At 39.8% G+C, this 22,631-nt stretch overlaps 1 pseudogene; it reads left to right on the forward strand.

Moving 5' to 3' along the window:
- The first annotated feature begins 18,581 nt into the window (after positions 1-18,581).
- Positions 18,582-19,091, forward strand: LOC149185090 (strigolactones hydrolase CXE15 pseudogene; annotated as a pseudogene).
- Positions 19,092-22,631: the final 3,540 nt, after the last annotated feature.

The following is a 22,631-nucleotide window of genomic DNA, read 5'->3' on the forward strand; positions in this document are numbered from 1 at the left end:
TGACATTTTTGTCGAACTGCGCCTTGACTCGTTTCTTATGGGCTTCGTTAGCCAAAGCGGCGTCACGAAGGGTTTCATCCAATTGGACTAATTCCAAGAAACGAGCCTCTTCTTTTGAAGTTCCGGGGAGGAGATCAATTGCGAGTTTGAGAGACGAGATTTCACACTGGATTGGTAAGGCTGCCTCCAGGCCATATACCAGTTGGAAAGGTGTGAACCCAGTTGCATTCCTTACCGATGTGCGGTAAGCCCACAAAGCTGAGTACAGGATTAGGTGCCATCTTCTTTTGTGAACTCCAATCATCCTTTGCAGCATGCGTTTCAGGACCTTGTTGATTGCTTCAACTTGTCCGTTGGCTTGTGGATAATATGGAGTAGAGCTGTCGTGAGACAACCCTAGTTTGGCAGCTAATTCGACCATCATGTGATTGTGAAAATGTGATCCATGATCTGTGACTATAGCCTGTGGTACGCTGAATCTGGCGACTACATGATTGAAAAAGAAGAGGGCAGCTGTTTCACCAATACTATCTAATGTAGGAATCGCCTCGGCCCATTTGGTAAAATAGTCAACTGCGACTATGATATACCCATGCCCCCCGGTCGAGGTGGGGTTACATGTCATGAAATCGATGCCCCATTTGGCGAATGGCCCAACAACAACTATTCGATATAAAGGTGTGGGTGGTCTTCTGGTTTTGCTATCGAAAATTTGACAAGCATGGCAACTTCTAACTGCGGTTATGCAATCTTTGAACATTGTTGGCCAGAAGTATCTTGCTCGTAATATTTTTTTGCGCTGTAGCATATCCAGATTGATGCCCCCCACACACGCCTGAATGGCAGTCATTCAAGACTTTTTCGGCCTCCTCATGGGTGAGGCACCTCCTCAGAACTGTATTGGTACCGCGACGGTAAAGTGTATCACTGACGATCATGTAGTCTTTTGCTTGGTATCGAATACGTTTTTGTTCAGAGTGGGAGGTGTTGGGCCTATATTTTTGGGTTTGGAGATAAATGATTATATCCCCATACCACTCATTGCTTGTAGATATCATAAACAAATTTTCGTCCACGATTGTTTCTTCGGATGTGTCATCGTTGGACAAAGATGGGAGATCGCACAATAATTCTGCGAAAACTAGAGCTTTCTTTGATTTGGATTTTACAAATTCCAGATCAAACTCTTGTAGGATTGCTATCCATTTTGAGTATTTTCCCCCCAGCAACTGTCGCGACAATATATAAGTCATGGGGTTGCAATCTGACAGAATGGTAGTTTTCCGAAAGAGGACATAGTGTCGAAATCTCTGTATCGCTTGAACTGCTGCAAGCGCTAGCTTTTCAACGTAAGAATATTTGCTTTCTGTATCATTTAAGTTTTTACTTAAATAATATATAGGATGCTCAATTCCATCGACTTCTTGAACTAAAACCATTGCGATGGTCGTATCTGCTGCAGCCAGATACAGGTTAAAGTCTTTTTGATAATCAGGAGTGTACATTAATGATGCTTTCATTAGGGATTATTTTAAAGCATCAAAGGAAGCTTGTGCAACCCGATCCCAGACAAAGGGTACTTACTTTTTCAAAAGACGTGTATAACCTTTAGCAAGTTCGGCGTAATTTGGAATGAACCTCCTCAGAAAGTTTGCTTTCCCTTGGAGTTTCTGAATCTGAAGCAAATTCGAAGGTGGAGGCAAATTTATGATTGCCTGGACCTTACATGGGTCAAGACGAATCTCGTCCTTGGAGACTACAAAGCCAAGTAAACGACCAGAACCGACGCAAAATACACATTTGTGCGGATTGAGTCGTATCTTGTAGTGTCGGCAACGTAGAAATATCGCTCTTAAATGCTGCGGATGATCAGTCCACTTTCGCGAATGAGCCGGAAGGTCATCGAGGTACGGTTGAACGATGTTTTTGATGTCATGGAAAGCATAATTCATTGCCCTCTGAAACGTCACCCCTGTGTTCTTTAAACCAAAGGGTAATTTTCGATATGCGAATGTGCCCCACGGACAAATAAATGCAGTCTTTGACTGGTCCTGTTTGCGGATATTTATTTGATTATACCCGGAGAATCCATCCATGAATGAAAAGATTTCACATCCGGCGCATTCATCAATTATCTGGTCAATGAAGGGTGTAGGGTAGTTGTCTTTTGGACAAGCTTGATTTACATCCCTATAATCGACGCACACTCTAATTGTTCACTGTTTTTTCATAACAGGGACGATATTCGATACCCAATCTGTTAGAGGAACTAGGTAGATGAAACCAGCATGGAGAAGTTTTTCAACTTCTGCCTTAATGGCGGCGACTTTCTTGGGGTGCACCTGCCTTAACCGTTGTCGTACTGGTTTGACATCTGGATACATCTTAATTTCGTGTTCAACGATACTCGAGTCAATGCCTGGCATTTCACTGTATGACCAAGCAATGACATCTCTGAATTCGCGAAAAAGAGCGTTATATATTTCCAGTTCTGAAGGAGAACAACATTTGCCAACATAAATATTCTCTACAACATCTGTTTTGGTCGAGATATTTATGGTTATAGTTTCTTCAATGTTGGACAAGTTTCGCTCGAAATCCACCGTGTTTACAGTATTTGATAGGAAATCAAAGACTGAAGGATGATAAAGGTCATCTTGAGTATCTTCTCCACAATCCGGAAGAAGGGAACGATGGTGGGAATCATTCCATGGTGCTCCTTCAATTACCATTGATTGGAGAATTCCTTCGTCGGTGGCATGCACTTGCAACCAAGGATATGAAGGGGTACCATATTCTCTAGACCTATCTATCCAAACGCTTGATGAGCGTTTCATTTGGGTTTGCCTGCCATGCTAGGAACATTGATTGCTACAATATTTCCATTGGGCTTGGGGGCAAAACCATTGCATGATCCATGTCGATATTGTTTTCTGAGATCTTTGTAGAAGATATCATGTTGCAGGTTCCTATCGACGCTACTTCCGCCAAGTTGATTGGAGGTGGAAGGGTGAAAGTTCCCATTAGTATAGGATCTTTTAATAGGCCTACTCCGATATTTTGAAGTGAATGAGGGCTTCCATGGATCATGGGAATGCTTCCTGTAACTTGAGAACCATTGGGGAGGAAGTTTTGTTGATCGACGATTGTAATCCCTCCTTGAAAGGGAAATGCAATCTTCCTGAAATAGGTCAACACAACAGCCGCCATAGCATATATCCATGGCCTTCCTAGTCGGATGTTGTAATCAAGATTGCCATCGATTACTTCAACATCTATTTCTACCGTTTTCCCTCCTAGTTCAACTTTCAATTTACTTAGAATACCATATGGGGTATATGTCCTTCCGTCGAATGCTTTTAATGTTGTCGAAGATCGCGACAAGGTTGGAGATCCTAAAGTTTTCCAGCAACTCATCGACATAATGCATGTAGATGCTCCCTCATCAATAATTGTTCGATGAACAGTTTTGTTGAGGGCTTTCACTTGAACAAGAAAAGCTAGTTGAGCTGGTAATTGAGGATCGTATCCTTTATGATCGAAGGATACAAGATTGGAATCCTTTGGGTCTATCCCACCAATGGCTGATAATAAAGCCTGCCTTTGGGATGGGCAATTCTGTAGTACTTCAAGAGTCGACATAGCGGATGGCGATTGTGCCAAATCTTCCACTATATTATAATGTTGTGCCGCTCTAGTGCGGGGATTAAATGTCGACTTGTGTACTACTCCCTTTGGCGGTTTTATTGTCAATTCAGGAATGATGGGTGGTGCAACTTCCATCGAAGTTGTTGTCGAACTACTAGGTTGATCTTTATCCTTGTTTTTCGACAGCTGTGGATTCCCATAATCTTTGTTCCTTGTCAATATCAAAGCATCATTTTGTTGTTTTGAAACCGACAACATTAGCACTTGAGACGGGGAAGCATTTTCACTTTCAACCAGATTTGTTCCTGGATTTGGAAACGGATCGGTTAACACTGCGGAGGTTTTCGAACTCTTGAAGAATTTTTTAACCTCAGCTCTGTGTGGACAATTTGCGGTCCAATGATCCTCATCGCATATGAGACATGGATTTTTTGGTTTCCTATCTCCAGGAGGGTTTGAAGAATATTTTTCAGGTGATGATTCCTCCTGTTTCTTCTTCTTCCCTTTGCCTTTCTTCTTGCTCCCCGGTTGTTTGGTTTCTTTGCCTTTATCTGTCGATACGGCATTTACTTCCGAAGCAAGAAGCTCATCCTTTGCATTTTGACTTGAAATCTTACGGGCTTTTTTGGATGTAGCCTTTGTCGATTTCGTGTCTGTTGTGCCAATCACGCCATCGCCGACATGAGAGTCATTGTTTGATTTAGGAGGAGGAGGAATTGAGAATTCCGGTCTAGGGGCGTCAGGTATTTTATCGTAGAGCGTGTCAGACTGAGTGTAAATCAACTCCAGATATTGCGCACGAGCGATAACTTGCTCTTCTGTTACAACTCCCCCCTTTGCCACATCTTCCGTGATGGAAGGCAGTAATGATTTGATAAACCATTCAACTAAGAGCTGATCGGGGACGTATGTTTTTACCATCCTATGACGACGTCGCCACTCATGTATATGATCAGATATGTGAGTGGCCGTTGTCTGTTTGAAGTTGGTAAGAAGTTCGGTTCCCGTTTCATACCTTATTGGTAACTGAAAATGGGTTAAAAAGGTTGTGGCTAAGGTACTGAAGTTGTCGAACGAAGCTCTAGGCAATTCGATGTACCATTTTGCCGCCGGACCCGTTAACGTCCTCTGAAAGAGGCGAAGTCTTATCGAATCATCATTTAAGGTGTTTGATGAACACCATAGATGAAAGGTCATCACGTGATTCGATGGATCTTCACCCAGATTTCCATTAAATTTAGGAATATCTGATGGAAGTTTATGCGGAATCGCTGGCCACCAAGGTGCGTAAGCAATTGGATCGTTTGTTAACCGATTTAAATCAGGTAACTCTAAAGTCGCCACAAAGGGTAACTGCTGATTCAGGTTAGGTGAAGCATACCCAAGATAAGATGGGATTGCCTGAGCAGTTGGTCTTTGCATACCGGCATAATGCATCTGATGCTGGTACGTTTGGTAAGGTTAGTGGACATGACCATTATAAAATGGTTGATTTTGACCATTTTGAATGTACGACTGCCCACTATTAGCAAAGATTTGTTGCTCAGAACCTTGGTATACTTGTTGGAATTGCGGTTGTTGGTATTGTACTAGCCATGGTTGTGAAGCCATGTGTTGTTGACCGATACTAACAGTTTGACCAAGATGAGGGGTAATTGTACCTGTCTGAACCTGTGTCATTCCACCAGTCGGCGACTGTGGTTGAGTCGCAGGGTCAAGGGACTGTTGCATTACAACCTGAGAAACCTGAGGTTGGCATACAACAGGCAGCACTTGAACTTGCGACACCGTCACAATAGCCGGCGTAGTCGGTATGTTTGATGTAGGTAAGCATTGTTGCATCGAATATACAACTCTTGGTTGTTGAGATAGTATTGGTACCTAGCCGCTTGAGGTAATTCCAGTATAACCTGAATGTTGTTGTGAACTGACGTATGGATATCCTCCCGGAGGGGATAATGAAAGGGTATACTGCCCCCCATACGGTGGTAATCCAGAACTCAAGGGAATGGTTTGCCCTTGGGGGCCAGACTACCCAAATTGACCTCCAAATGGATCAATTTGTTGAGACTCAACATAAGAGTTTCCGGATATTATTCCGGATGAACAAACAGGAACAGACCACACTGTCGAAGTAGCCCCTTAGTGGGCTCCTTCTAGCGGTTGAGAGCTAGTTGGGACAGATGGTATACCGGCAAACATTGTCGGAGTGATAGCAGGGAGTTCTGTTGTCGCTGTGTCAGACGACATAGTCCTAGATGTTGACGGTTGTTCAGACATTTGAAGTCTATCCAAAAGATTACCTAGCGATTCTACAGGAGCTTCCGCTGGTGGTAGACTAACTTCTGATGAAGAAGGATATAGAGTGATCCCGACTCCAAATTGCGTTGGAGTAGTTGTTGGAGGATCTTCTACAATTTCTTCTATGGCAATCAAACCAGGTGGAAGGGGAAGACCGTCAGGTCCGTAGAATATTTCTGGTGCCGAAGAAGGTATGGAATCGGCAGCGATAGAGGTTTGAAGAGTAAGACTCTCCGAACCGGTTGTAGATGGAACTGGTTCGGTAACACAAGTGTTTACTCTCAAACTGGGATCAGTATCACTGTCCCTCTGTGGCCGTTGAACTTCTTCTGTAGAGGCAGAGATTCCAGAAATGTTTGGAGTAACCGGAGTCTCTGATGTCATTGGAACACTTGTTCTAACTTTAATAGGAGATTTGGAACCGGTTAAACGAGTTCGCTTTGTCCGTACTAGCTTCGATTTCGGAGACAAAGACGGTTGACTCGTAAGCCTCCACGAACGACGGGGTTTCAATTGACTTTCTTCCACGATTGCGGATTACTCGATCAACTAAAATAAAGGGGAAGTATGTTTCCGAATTAAATGAATTTTAGACGCTTTGACACAACTTGTTTTTTCAGTTTTTAAGAGTCGAGAAAAAACAAAAGATGACTCTAGTCTCCTTCGATTTTTAATGAGCCTGAAGTGACAAGTGCTCAGATGGACCTTTTCCGTTAAGTAGTCTGAAAAGGAACGAAAGGGACTGCTCTGGAAGTCTAGGTAGAGGGAGTACCAAACCAATCGCAAAACTGCAGAATACTTTTTACGGTACGGCAGTCAATCTTCCCGAATGTTGTGTTCAGTGCATTGTGATCGATAGGGCGGCAAACACGGCTTCCTATGGATAAAGGATTTAAGCCTATAGCGGTCTCCCAAAATATACTCGACGGTACGTGGGAGCACAAGACCGTACTGGCACTTATCGTCTCAAAGTGGAGGAATCACCCAACCAACAGTGAGAACAACAGTTACCAGGCTTTACGACGCCGGAATACGTCTCTAGCCTAGACCTCTAAATGTTGTGCGTTAAGTTCCAAAGCGTTGTTAGATTCATTGAATTTATTTTAAGTTGATCTTGCTTATGAAGTTTGCCTTTTGGGTTCACCACGAGATGTAGATGTAATTCCTAAAATGAAATCTAAAGATGATAAACAAACTTTTTATCTCTTTTATGCAATGAAAATCCTAGCTACTAGGGAAAAGAAAGACAGAATCTGTTCACAAAGAGCAAAGAGCAAACTGTAAATGCACTTTCCTAAATCAAGCCAAACAGACTGTCTATATGCAAATGCACATGCATGTATTTGTTTTCGACTTTCTTAGTATATGGATGCTAAAAAGAAAGTTGATGCACAAATCTGAATTTCTTTTCAAGCGACAAACATAAACAAGCTTCTTTTCGAAATCAAAAATAGAGATGATTACGACACCTTACGGTTTTGAAATGAATACTCATTTTTTACACTAGAAAATCACAAATCCAGACCAAAAGCAATAGTAACAAGATAATCAACCATCAACAGCAATCAAACTCTTTCCAATGATTGAAATCGACACTTACGACAGATTCAAATCAAAGGACGACAGTACGATTACGCTACTTTTGCTAAGGAGAACTGTAAATGACTCAACAAACACACAAAAACATCTACAGTTCTTTTGTACAAAGGAGGCGGAATAACAGCAAGGAAAAGGGGTTTCAAATAGACATGTACTGATCACAGGCAGCAAAATTCAGAGATAGAACTGGAAAGAATGAAACACAAGAACCACAGCTGCACAGGGCAAGTCTGATCAGTGCACCTGTAACACAGAGAATCTAAAATGCAGCGCAGGTTGCCCTTTCGGGAAGTGCGCTGAAATTCAGGATCTCTTAACAGTACCTGCGCTGGGCCAGAAACGAGACTCTGTCCGGGTTCCGGGTCACAGTTTGCAATTCAGTCTTTGGTTTTTGGCCGAGTAAAAAGCAATCAGTAATTCAACAATCAGGGGTAGATCTAAGGAGGATCTAAGAGCTATCACAAGGGCAATCAGATAGTTTGTGAATCAGTTGTTTAAATCATAAACAGATCCAGTGAATGGATTGAAGCAGCAGATGTCTACTTTGCATTTGTTATGGCAAATGCAGTTCGAATGCCACTTATAAGTTTATGAAACAAACAAACAAAGAATGATAAACAAACAAACTAATTAGCTCCCCAGCGGAGTCGCCATTTTGTTACAGGGAAAAGTGTCTATTTAGAACTGCTCTATCCCACTAAGGTGTGACAGCTACCTTAGAAACAAACAGAGAAAAACTACTTTTGTATTTCCTTTATGAACTATAGATAAATAGGAATAGAAAGAACCAACCTGTGTCTTGCGCTAGTCCTTTGATCCAATCCTTCTCTTCTTTGATAGTCTCCAGCTACCTGCTCCCTTACTTGCCCAGCTTCACAAAGTACCTGTAAGATCATAGAAGAAGAAAACTATACAAGTACATGGATCTATATTCATAAACAACTTAGGATCAAATTTAAGTTAACCATACAAATGTAACAAGCATCAATGATACAAAAGCATGGAGGAAAACTCAAATAGCTTTTATTGATAAGCAAGAAAAGATCCAGGAGGAGTTACAACCAGTGGTTCCTGACCCAGCATCAACCTCCCAGCAAAGAAGCCCCTCTTCACCTCAAACAAAGCATAGATCACCCAACAATCTGATGTTTGTCTCAAAAAGCCAACAGCAATTCCTTACAATATGCAAAATTCCAGCCCCCTGATCTCTGGGATGAGGGATCCATATATAGATATCTGTAAGGAGGATGAGTCAGCTTGTGATTTGATTAGTGTCTTCTCTCTGTCAGTTCTTGCTTCCACTTGGAGACTGAAGGCCTCTTACTCATCCTTGGTCGAATTCAGTGAGGCAAGTGTCACTGGAGAAGATTCTGGAAGCTTCCATTGTCTCTCCACCTCGTGGAATGACACTGCCATTTGTCATTTCTTGCCCATCGCACCCCACAGAAGGGACTTTTGAAATGCAACGCACCCTCACAGTGTATTTAGGTGCAATGCAATGCACCTAGCCACTGGAGCAGCTGAAATGATCCTGTTTTGACTTATTCTGAGCAGTTTCTGGTGCAGAACTTCTGGGAGAAGCTGTAATTTGTTGACCTTGTTCCTTTAAGGGTTAGAACAACACTTTTAGGGACTTAGGAGCCCTTGGTTTATGGAAATTTCATGCTTGGAGTTGTAGGGCACAAAAATGTCTATAACAGGAAGGTAGAGCCTTCCCTCTCAAGATTGTACAATGTTGTCTTAGTGAGGCTCTTGGTGAGGCAGAGTCTGGGCCAAGGCTGCCCAGACTCGCCGATGGGCAACTAAAAGTGAATGTAAGTGCAAATGCATGTTGATACCGAGAGTAAGCACAAGTGAATGATCATGCATGGAAGTGGTGAATGACATACTGAGAAAATGGAAAAACATGCATGTGGGTGAGGTGAGTCGTCGAAACGGTGACCATTCGCGAAAGACAGTTTCATGCATGTGATAGCAGTGAGATGTTGATGAAAACTAAAACGGTACTAGGAAAAGCTAATGTACATGTAAATGACAGCAAGCATTCAATGAAATCAAGAAAATAATACTTATACAAGCGAAAACACAAAAAGTGATAGAAATGCAACACAAGGCATGGGAAGCGGGCTTACCCCAAAACAACTAAGTTGAATGTGTCGACTGCTCCTAGATGTGATGTGGGGTGTGAGAGTTGCAAGGTTGATGTGAGGAATGAGCTCTGTAGTGTCTGGTTGATGAGTTTTGATAACATCGAGATTGTGATGCGCATGCAACAAATCTAGGTAAAGCGACACTTGGAGGGAGGTTTCTGAAATGATCCTTGCATGTAACCTCCAACTGCAAAACATAAATCCTTGAAAAAAGGGATGCCTTTGCATGCTTCCTTGGGAGAAGCATCCCATGCATGTAAGCTTGTTTTCCTCAGTCCCAAAGAGAACCGATTAACTCAGCCGCACATGCAAGAGGTTGTTTGACTGCTTGAAGGAAATGTGCATTTCTAGCTAGGAGTTGGGCTGACTGCCCAGGAGAATTGTGCATTTTTTGTGCAGAGCAGCTGACTGCTGCCCATATTTGCGCAAATTCTGGGCTAAGCAACCCTGTTGGGGAAAATCATGCAATTCGTGTTGGGAGTGTTGATTGGTAGGATTGCACAATTTCTGGAGGGGAGGTTGTTTTCCCTCCAGAAATGCACAATTTTCTTAGGGAAGCTACTCAGCCTGCATTTGGACCAAGTCCGAGTGAACAACCTGTGAGAGGAATGCATCAAGCTATGATTGACAGGTTACCTTTGTGATACGAATGGAAAATTGCATCAACACATGTTACTCATCCACCCATATTATTCATTGACCCATGGAATTTACCCATGGTATTGTAAATGGCATCCGCCCATGGTATTGTAAAATCCACCCATGGTACTCATCCACCCATATTATTCATCGACCCATGGAATTTACCCATGGTATTGTAAATGGCATCCGCCCGTGGTATTGTAAAATCCACCCATGGTATTCATTCACCCATGGTATTGTAACTGAAAAATACCATAAGTAACAAGTCACATTTTGTAAAAGGACAGATTTTCCGCCACAATGTAGCCTTTACAATTCAGAGGCATGTAGTCGCCACATCTCTTCTCAGAGATAAGCTATCATTGCCCTAGTTGGTTTATTTCCATTACTGTTTGTAAGCTTTACAGTTATTATTGGTTTTAATAACTATATCTTGGGGTCTCTACCCCAAGATCCATTTCAATTTTTTTAGATCTTGGGGGCCTCCCCCCCAAGACCCGGATTAGTGGTATCAGAGCAGGTTATGATTCCATGGGAATGAGGGTTTGATGCATATTTCAGTTTCAAATTTTGCAGCAATATTCAACAAAATTCAGGCATGTGCTACAACCTCCACAGAGCACTTTCTTGGGTCAAGCAGGAAGAATTTTTCTTTTTTCATTTTTTTGCAGGAATTTTTTTTGGGCGGCGACTTTGCAGATCAGATCTGAAACATTTGGTACAAAATTTACAAAAACAAATACCAGATCTAGATTCCTCTCGAAAAATCACCCAATTTCAAAAAAAAAATGGGTTGAATCGGAGTTCGGATGTGGGAGATATCGCTGATTTAAAATCAGCTATTTTATTAGAATTTTTGTGACGGCGGAACTGTTGCAGCACGAATCTGAGATCTTAGAGTGTCCAGATAGGGATTTCCAACTCATGGGAAGATGCAAAATGATCCTTCTGCTTCTAAAAACAGGTTATAATAAATATTCTGAGTTATATTGGCTGAGTTATGTCCATTTTAACTTTGGAGCAGCATTCGGAGTGGGTTTCCATTGGAGACGTGCCCTCCCACCCCACTTTAGTAGGCACCTGCTTCACATTCATTAGTTTCAACATAGCAGCATTTGGCTTGGGTTATTTGGAGACGTGCCCTCCCACCCCAGGCTATGTAGGCACCTGCTACTTCATCAGCAACCAACATCATGGTTATGGGTCAACCACATAAAATCCTTGTCATCGAAGTCCATTTGCTAGGCCTCACACTGTCAGAATCACAGTTGGTCACAAGCATTACAGGGTATCTCTATCCTCGGATCTTCGTTTATCAGGGTTTTGTGTTAACCACATAAAACCCTTATCTTCAGTGGCTCTTCATATTCCACAAAGGCTTCGTAGGAGGGAACTTTACGCAATGGGGACCATTGCTTCTTAAGGAGGGAGGAATGATTCGAATGGAAAATGGTATCAACCCATGGTACTCATCCACCCATATTATTCATCGACCCATGGAATTTACCCATGGTATTGTAAATGGCATCTGCCCGTGGTATTGTAAAATCCACCCATGGTACTCATCTACCCATATTATTCATCGACCCATGGAATTTACCCATGGTATTGTAAATGGCATCCGCCCGTGGTATTGTAAAATCCACCCATGGTATCCATTCACCCATGGAATTGACCCGTGGTATTGTAACTGAAAAATACCATAAGTAACAAGTCACATTTTGTAAAAGGACAGATTGTCCGCCACAATGTAGCCTTTACAGTTTAGAGGCATGTAGCCACCACATCTCTTCTCAGAGATAAGCTACCATCACCCTAGCTGGTTTATTTCCATTACTGTTTGTAAGCTTTACAGTTATTATCGGTTTTAATAACTGTATCTTGGGTCTCTACCCCAAGATCCATTTTAATTTTTTTAGATCTTGGGGGCCTCCCCCCCAAGATCCGGATCACTTTGTGCAAGAAAATCACTGAAGCTTGCGAACTTGATGAAGCAAGACAAGCTACTATGAAAAGTTGGAAGGGAGGCTCCAAAACGAAGCTAAGGCAAAATTTTGGAGGGTGGTTGTAGCCGCTACAACACGATGGTAGCTTATCTCTGATAAGAGATCTAGCAACTACATACTTTTTGAATTATATTACAATGATACTTGGAGGCCTATCTATTATTGAAAAAGAATGGAAAACCCTAAACATCCAAAAACCTAACCTTAGGAGATGAAGCTCCAAAAGTTTGTGAGCTCCGTTGGGGTAAATTGGGACATCAACTTCCGAGGGTCATAAATTTGGCATACAATCTTCATTTGATGCATATGATACCTCGTTAGAAAGTTATATTCGAGGACTACAACTTTCAACCACAAATATGAGTGAAAGACTAACGTTTGGTCATTTTCCCTTAAAAAAAAACGTCATTTACGACCTCAAAACGACTCTTGGGGTTCAATACCCGAAAAACTGCCAAAAATAGTAAATTGTATTACAATTAAGGAAACTGAAAGAAACAATGGTGGTGGCCAAAGTGGAATAGGCTGGTGATCGCCAATATCCACCTAGATTAGTCCTCCCCCTTAGGAAGCAATGGTCCCTAGTGCATTGAGTGCCTCCATGGGATCGGGAAACTTTTGCTGAACTTAGTCCCTCATGAGCCACTTGCCTTGGTGCAGGAGTTGGCCAGCTTTGATAACCTGATATAGTTGGATCTTCTTCTAGTGAGTGTTCTTGATCTGCATGTCCATGATCCGATTAGTTGTGGTTTGTTCCATGTAGTTTGGGTTTAGCTCTCTTGGTGTATGTTGTTCTGCAATGTATGAGGTGTCAAATAATGATGGAAAGTATGGTCGAAGGTGGTCCACATTGAACACTTGGAGGAGGCCAAGGAAAGGGGGGATGTTGAGATGAAAAGAATTGTCTAGCATAGCCTGGCTGATGGTTTAAGGCCCATATGAAAGCAGTTTGAGCTTCCAATGGGCTCCATTCAGGCGTTCTCTCTGCAAATGCAACCAAACTGTTTCGCCCACCTAAAACTTGTGTGGAATCTGATGTTGATCATGCTGCTACTTGTACTTGGCATTGGACTTATCCAAGATGTCATGCACCTACTAGCAGATGTGTTGGATGTGTTCAATAAAATAGGTTGTTTTATCATCCTCTGACTATACATGTGTGGATTCTTCCTATCTAGTTGCAAAAGACAATGCAAGATCAAGGGGACATAATGGTTGAAATCCCAGACCCACTTCAAAGGGGTTGTGGCCAGTTGAGCTATGTAGAGCATTTTTATAGCTATGTTGCACACAGGGAAGACTATCATCCCATGTCCACAGATGCTTATAGTTGTACATGCGTTGTATGCGGACAATAATCCTGTTTCCAACCTTTGCCTGGCCATGAGTATGAGGGTGGAATGAAATCGACTTGGTGAGCTTGGCTTCCAACAATGACCAAATGCTCGACCAATACACAGTTAGAAACCTGCTATCCCAATATGATATAATGGTCTGCAGGACACCAAAATGTACCCAGACTCGTTCAAATAAGAATATGGTAGTGGCCTTTGTTGCGATACTCTTCTTGCAAGCAACCAATATGGTCATCTTAGAAAATATATGACCACAAATACACAATTGTTTGCATGCTTGGTAGAATGAATACTAGACACATAGTCCATGGAGATAGTAGGCAAAGGAGTATACAAGCCTTGCTTCTTAATAGTTGTCTTGGTGATGGCACCATTAGCGTAGGATTTGATGTATTTTCTAACATCGTCTTAGAGATTTGGCTACTAAAAATACTTATGTAGTATCGCCATAAATTTCTCCACAACAAAGTGTCCTGTGACACAACTGTAGTGTGCCTCCCAAATCAGCTTGGAACGCTTGCTTGAAGGAACACAACAATAACCCATGTAGCATATTAATGCATCCTATAGGTGGGAATTTAGAACTTTCTTTCCATCCACTAGCATTTGGTATGTGGTGGTGAACTAGGGATGATTTTTAGATAGTTGTGGTTATCTAGAGGTCTTGTCGCCATAAGAGTTGAGAACAATGGTCAGTGCTGGAATCAGTGGCCGACTGAGACAATCTGCAACACGTTTAGTGTTTCCATTCTTGTACTTCATATTCAAATGGAATTGTTGCAGATATGTGGACCACTTTTTATGGTGATCATTCTGTAACTTCCCTTGGGTTTGTATAAATTGTAGGGGTCAGTGATCTATGTGGATGAACATCTCTTTCCCCATAATGTAATGTTTCCATTTTGGAAAGATTTCATGCTTGAATACATCTGCTTATCATAGTTGGGGTGTTTCCGAATTGTGTCAGAAAATGTCTCGCTGTGATAGGCCACCGGATCCTCTTACTGGGTAAGAATTGCACCAATAGCATAGTTAGAGGTGTTTGTCTCAATTTCAAATGGTTATTGTAGGTATAACAATGTGAGTACAGATGCAGAGGAGAGGAAGTGCTTTAAATCAATGAACATCTTCTATTGAGACTCAGACCAACAAAACTCTGCTTTCACTCCACCCTTGGTAACCTAAGTCAAATGCCAAGTGATATGGGAGAATCCCAACATGAACCTTTGATAAAAAATGGCAAGGCCCAAAAACCTACGAAGCTCTGTGAGAGTGGTGAGGGATCGATAATCCTGAATGGATTGGATCTTAGCCATATCCACATGCACACCTTACTCATCTATGATGGAACCCATATATTGGACCTCGCTTATGCTAAAGGTGCATTTCTCTAGGTTGGCACATAGTTTGTGCTACTGCAGGGTTTGAAGGACCTGTTGAATGTGTTGCAAGTGTTCTTCCCAACTCTTGTTGAAGATAAGAATATCGTCCAGATATACAACCACAACTAGTTGGTGAAGGGCCGCAAGATGTCATTTATCGATGTCATAAAAGTGGTAGGGGCATTTGTCAACCTGAAGGGCATGACGAACCATTCAAGGAGGCCCTCCTTGGATTTGAAGGTGGTCTTCCATACATCTGTGGGCCCTATTGGAACTTGGTGATAACCCGACTTCATATCGATCTTGCTGAAATACTTGGCCCCCTTGAGTTGGTCAAGAAGATCATCAATTCAAGGGATTTGATACTTGTTCCAGACAGTGATTTTATTCAATGCCTGATCATCAATACAGAGCCTCCAGGTCCCATCCTTCTTCTATAAAAGTACAAATTGGCCCTCACAAGGTGAGGAACTTGGTCAGATGTACGATTTTTGCAGTAGCTTCTCGAACTACCACTTGATCTCTTCATTTTCCATGATAGAGAACAAATATTAGCCCATTGGGTAGAGGTGCTTTGGGGTCAGATTGATCGAATGCTTGACCTAACAGTGTAAGGGCCCCCTTTGGGTGAGGAGAAGATGTCCCTGTAGTATTCCACGACCTTATCCACCTGCTTCGGCTGCGTGAAGGAACCCTTCCTGGGGGCCATGGATGTGGCCACAATCTTCCCCTTACTTTGAGAGCAAATAGAAAGGAAAACAAATTTCCCAATTTGGGAGATGATCTTACTGCATTTCTTAGAAGAGATCAAAGAGATAGATTTCTTACTGCATTGGATTAATATTATCTTCAACTTAACAAAAAAGTTATCTTCATTTATTATTAATTTAACCTAATATCTTAGTACTTCATTTCCTTATTTATATTCTATTTTAATCTTATCCTAATTGAACATTGTACTATTTTAATCCAATTTTATAATTTATTCTAATTCAATATTAATTTAATATTATTTAATACTAAATTTAAATTTTATGTTTGTACTCTAAATCAATTTAATGATTTAATACTAATTTAATATAAATATTTATGATGTTTCAAACGAACTAATGTGGTTAATTTTATTAGTTTTTTGATCAAATGTTTATTAAATATTAAATTTATACTACAATGATAAATTTATTAATTTATTAATATAATTTAGTAAATATGAAATCCAAATATTTATCTATACATTATAAAATATTAACTTATAAAATATTATTTCATAAATTATTATAAAATATTATATTATTATTATGTACTTAGTATTAAATATTTTCCAAAAAGTAACAATTATATATTAATTACTTGATTTCTTAATTTTACTAATTTATTTTAATAGATATTAAATCTTATTAAATATCTTTGACTTTCTCCAACATTCACATTTCGTTTCTTTTGAACATTTTACATCTCTATTATTTGAACCACTAGGTAGATCAAATTCTTTATATTTGTCGGACGACATTATTTGGTTCAAAAAGTCTTTTGTTTTACTTTCTTTTTTATACCAAAAATTGATGATGTGATTGATCTTAAAGGACGACATTATTTGGTTCAAAAAGTCGTTTGTTTCACTCTTTTCTTTTACCAAAAATTGATGATGTGATAGATCTTAAAGAACCATCTCAAAACAATATAAATCACAAAAGTATTATTTGGTTCAAAACGTCTTTTGTTTTACTCCTTTTTTTTTAACCAAAAATTGATGATGTGATTGATCCTAAGAACGATCTCAGTCTTCTGGGGTCACCTATTCCTTCTCCCGACTTGCATTATCCAAGCAATCAACAGAATTATTTCCTGCTTCATATGGGGAGCAAAGGCTGAGCGTTGCAAAATTCATCTCGCAACGCTGGACCTTCTCACCTTGCCGAAAAATTCTGATGGATGGGGCATTCTGAGCATCAAAATTTTTGGGGCTGCTCTTATCTGTAAATCCCTTTGGAGGGGTATTTATGGCACCAACCTGTGGAGCGACATCATTCGACAAAAATATCAAAGAGGCAGGGGAATCGAATTCTGGTACAGATTTGATTCTATCGGCATCAAACGAGGCTCCGCAATCTGGCTGAGTTTCCGAAGGGTTCAGCAATATTTTCTCAGCAATCTAAAATGGAAAATTTACACAAGTAGAAAGATTTTCATTGGTCTGGACTCCTTCGCTGGATTCAGGGGAACATTACAGGTTCCTCCTCCTCTTCTATTCTTCCTCCGCAGATCTGGCTACTTTACATGGAACCGAATCATAAAGGAATGGAGTGGCTCTTCGCCCGTGCTTCGGGATGCTGATGATATTCGCCTCCCAATCGACCTCCTCCCTCTTTGGTCCGATCTGTCTTCCTCCCTCCAGCGGGGTGGCTTTCAGCGTTCCACCATTGATGACCATCTGATCTGGTCCCTTCCTTTCTATGTTCTGCATGCAAAAGTAAAGGACATATACTCTAATCTCATTTCTGTTAACGCACCAGCAAATCGGCGCTTCCCAGTCTTCTGGTGGAAGCTTGGATGCCCCCTTAAGATTATCTTATTCTCCTGGTTGGTGCTTTTCAACAAGAATTTAACTTGGGACTCCTTGAGGCGGCGGTCATGGCACAGCCCCAGCAGATGTGCTCTCTGCAATATGGATGAGGAGACAAACTTCCATCTCTTCTTCAAATGCTCTGTCACCCAACAAATCTGGTATGACCTTGCACAATTTTTCTCTTTTCAACATCTTAATTTCATCTCTGTGGATGCAGCGTTTGTCTGGTGGGGGCGCCAAAAAACTCTCCGGCCCATTCTGCCCATCACCATCTGGTCACTTTGGAGGTGGCGGAACCTGAAAATTTTTGAGGACTCTTCTCTATCCGCCAAATTTGTCCTATCATCTGTGTCTGCTCTTTATCTCCCGATCAGCTGAATGGTTTCTATGGGTTTTGTTTTTCTTCTGAAAATGCTGTTAATCAGGTTCATGTTTTCATGATGGTTATCTGCTCAACTTGGTTTTGAGATGCTGTCTATCGGTACTATAAGGAGTTTTTCAACAAACATTCAGAACTATCTGAACATTTTGTTTTTATATTTCCTCAATATAATATCAAGATTTTCTTTCTTAAAAAAAAAAAAATTCAATAATAAAATAAATGAATTAATTCTCTATTTATTTATGGTAAATCAAATTTTTTGTCCCTAAAAATGAGAGAAGTGTTCATGTCCATAAAACTACACAATTTTCCAAAAAGTTTGACCATCATCAGCGAACAAACAAAAAATATATTTCTACTTTGTATAATGTAAAATTAAAAATAATTACACTGCTATTAAATAGATTTATATGGCTATTTAAAAATAATAGTCCGCCTACGATGACTGCATCACGGCACTCAGTGGGTGAGCTCACATGCAGGAGAGGGGGGAGACTTCGAATGCGACACGTGGCTCAAGTCCCACGCGGACTTTTCTGCGGTGTATCTGATGGGAGACAGTTCTGGTGCAAACATCGCACATCACGTTGTGGCGCTGCGTGGCGGTGTGGAAGCGTGGAACCCCATTACATTGAGAGGGTCTATACTGGTGCAGCCCTTCTTGGGCGCCGAGCAACGCACGCGGTCGGAGAGCGAGTGCCCGCGTGACGCGGTTCTCAATCTGGAGTTGAACGACGCTTTTTGGCGGCTGTCTCTCCCGGTGGGCAGTGACAGAGATCATCTATTTAGCAACCCTTGGAGCCCCGGAGCGCCAAAGCTGGAAGAGATTTCGATGCCTCCGTTGCTGGTGGCCATCGGTGGCAGAGATATGCTGAGAGATCGGGATCACGAGTACTGTGAGTTGTTGAAGCAGAAAGGGAAAAGCGTTGAGGTTTTAGTATTGGAGGAAGAAGAGCACGGATTCTATGTGCTCCAACCCCGATCTCAATCTTGTGAACGCCTCATTCAACAAATCTCTCGTTTCATCTCCCCAGTTCATGTGGACAACATTGCCTCCTAGACAATCTGTACAAATTTGAACAATAAGAATTATTTGATTCTGATTATGCTAAGATATTATTTCATTTTGTTACGCAAGGAGTTACCTCAGCTAGTTCAGGTTTGAAAGATGTGCTTTCTTGTGTTGTGTTGGGTTGTTATGCACATGGAATTTACCTCAACCATATCTGGTTTGAATTTGTAATTCAATTATCTCGCGTTGTTCTGGAATTTAGACTGCTTTGGTAATACAAGTTTTATTGTGAGATCATTTCTACTTTGGCTCCCTGATGGCCATCATGTTACGCCAAATGTATTTAGACTGCTTTGGTAATACAAGTTTTATTGTGAGAGCATTTCTACTTTGGCTCCTTGATGGCCATCATGTTACGCCAAATGTTTGCTTGTGATGTTTATTGATCTCCATTAGTATTGGAATACAGTAGGAGAAGTCATCGATTTCGAAAAAACTTCTTGCATGTTTGATGGTGCCCTTTTCAGGGATTTAAGCTAAATTTTTAATATTGTTAAATTTATTAAAAAAAATAAAAATCTGTGTTTAGAGAAGCTTTCCAGTTTATATGGAAGAGAATATTACATTAGGTAAATATTTTGATTCTATGAAATAAAAATAAAATAGAATAGAAGAAAAGAATATAAAAATAAAATTAATAGGAAATTTATTATTGAATGTAAGAGTATTATTTTAATTCTATTTCAATTTTGAATTTGTTGGTGTTTGATTTTTTTTGGTGTTTGATAGATTGAGATTTACAATGGATGTAGAGGGCTGTAATTATGTGAAAATATGATATCCAGTCTAGTACAGAAGAGATGGGGCTACATCTTGAGGCTTTGGTTTTATCATTTTTTTTTATCGAACTCACACTATTGAATTCAAAGCCAGCTTCAGATTTGACACAAACAATAAGGGTGAGCTTTCAACATTGTTCTATGCATTGCAAATGACAATGAGAAGGTAGATTATACAGTTTTTCACAGATTAACTGTTGGTCATCTTTGCAGATGAATAATATATCCCTACTGGCACTTTCACAATAGGCCATAAATGTCTCCAGTCAGTTTGATCATAGTAGTTTCTCTCATATCTATAGTGAATTGAATGAGAGGGAAAATCATTAATCTAAAGTGGGACTGCTTATGGATGTTTCACATTATTCTTGTTGCTAAGAGGGTAGACAGGTGGATGGTAGGTTGGATTTTTAAATATGTTGTAGGTTTGAGACTTTCTTTAAAATAAGTTTAATCAGTCATTTATATAAGATTAGAACAATTATGATAGTGGAGAAGATTTTTCTTTCTTTTCTTTTGTGAAGTAATGGTCTAAGGTTTGTTTGGTTTGAAGGGTTCCTAAGCCCAAATTTTGGCAGTGCCAAAGGCACCTCAAGAATGTACCTTTGAATTCATCTCAAATAAGATGTATGTTTTCCCTTAGGTAGAAAACAATTAGACAAAAAGAAACATAATGGTAAGTTGAAGACGACATAGATTAGTGAGCCAATTTCCTGATGTGATAATGATGATGATTGGTATTCTTATGCTATGATACCAAAACAGAAAATCATTCTCATGCACCCATGGTATTTAGACTCAGCTATGTCATTACAAGTGATTTTTAATTATGGTTTAAGTTGTTTCACATGGTGTCTCTAAAAGTAGCTTCTATATCCACAATACTTTTCTTTAACCTCATCTACATCACTAGAATAAGATTGCATACTAGAAATGAATAGTGACTCTCAGACAAATTGTTAATTAAGAACCCCATACATTTTACTCTTTTGTATACTTTTTCAACCCCTTATACTGGTAACCTTTGCATTGATAAATTCAGCAAGTTCAACTTCAGTCTTTTCCTACATTATAACATAGTGTTGCAGTAATTCATGTCATCTCAACAGAAACCTGAAGCCCACCATGCTTATGAATCTAAGCCTAGTAGTGTTATGGTAGACTAAATGTCTTTCCTTGCTTGTTGGACACACTTCTTTTCAACAATTCTTAATCCTGTAACAACATTGCCTGTTGATATGGCACAAATTCTTCACCTCTAAGAATTAGCCTCAACTAACTAGTTAGACACCCCAATAGAAGACTTCGAACCATCCCTTTTGCAAGTGCAACCACACTTTGGATGAGACTCTTACAAGCTCATTTTTACTTGTGGGATTTGACAAAATCACCCCAAAAATGTAAAACCAACGATTGCTACTCTTTCTTATCCTTGTTTCCCGGGTTATGGAAATGCTACCATGCCACTTAATGAAGTCATAAATGGAGGCAAATCAATTCAATGGATCATGGCTCAAGAGCAAAGCATTTGTAATATTGAAACCAAAACATTGGCAATGCATTGGTTTTAAGTCTGGAAAGCCCACAATTAATGTTTGAGATTGAAGTTGATCTCTCACCAATTTTTGCCATCAATGGATCTATATGATATTTACCTTGGTCATGACCAACCATTCAAAGAGGCCCTCCTTGGATTTGAATGTGGTCTTCCATACATATGTGGGCCCTATTGGAACTTGGTGATAGCCCGAATTCATATCAATATTGTTGAAATACTTGGCCCCCTTGAGTTGGTCAAGAAGATCATTAATCCCAGGGATTTGATACTTGTTCCTCACAGTGATTTTATTCAATGCCTGATAATCAATACAGAGCCTCGAGGTCCCATCCTTCTTGTATAAAAGTAAAAATAGGCCCTCACAAGGTGATTGTAAGCCTTTTTGCAGTAGCTTCTTGATCTACCACTTGATCTCTTCATTTTCCATAATAGAGCAACAAATATTATCCCATTGGGTAGAGGTGCTATGGGGATCAGATTGATCGAAAGATTGACCCAACAATGTAAGGGCCCCTTTGGGTGAGGAGAAGATGTCCCTGTATTATTCCACGACCTTATCCACTTGCTTCTGCTACCTGAAGGAACCTTTCCTGGCCATGGATGTGGCCATGATCTTCCCTTTTCTTTGAGAGAAAATAAAAAAGAAAACAAATTTCCCAATCTGGGAGATGATTTTACTGCATTTCTTAGCAGAGATAAAAGAGATAGATTTCTTACTGCATTGGATTAATATTAGCTTCAATTTAACAAAAAAATTATTTTCATTTATTATTAATTTAACCTAATATATTAATACTTCATTTCCTTATTTATATTCTATCTTAATCTTATCCTCATTGAAAATTGTACCATTTTAATCGAATTTTATAATTTAGTCTAATTCAATATTAATTTAATATTATTTAATACTAAATTTAAATTTTATTTTTGTACTCTAAATCAATTTAATGGTTTAATACTAATTTAATATAAATATTTATGACGTTTCAAACGAAGTAATGTAATTAATTTTATTAGTGTGTTTGTCAAATATTTATTAAATGTTAATTTTATACTACAATGATAAATTTATTAGTTTATTAATATAATTTAATAAATATTAAATCTAAATATTTATCTATTCGTTATAAAATATTATTCCATAAATCATTATAAAATATTATATTATTACTATGTACCTAATATTAAATA

The sequence above is a fragment of the Pinus tabuliformis genome, chromosome 3_2, assembly GCF_031772625.1.
Source record: "Pinus tabuliformis cultivar Carrire ecotype Pingquan chromosome 3_2, CPIR1, whole genome shotgun sequence".
Taxonomy (NCBI): Eukaryota; Viridiplantae; Streptophyta; class Pinopsida; order Pinales; family Pinaceae; genus Pinus; species Pinus tabuliformis.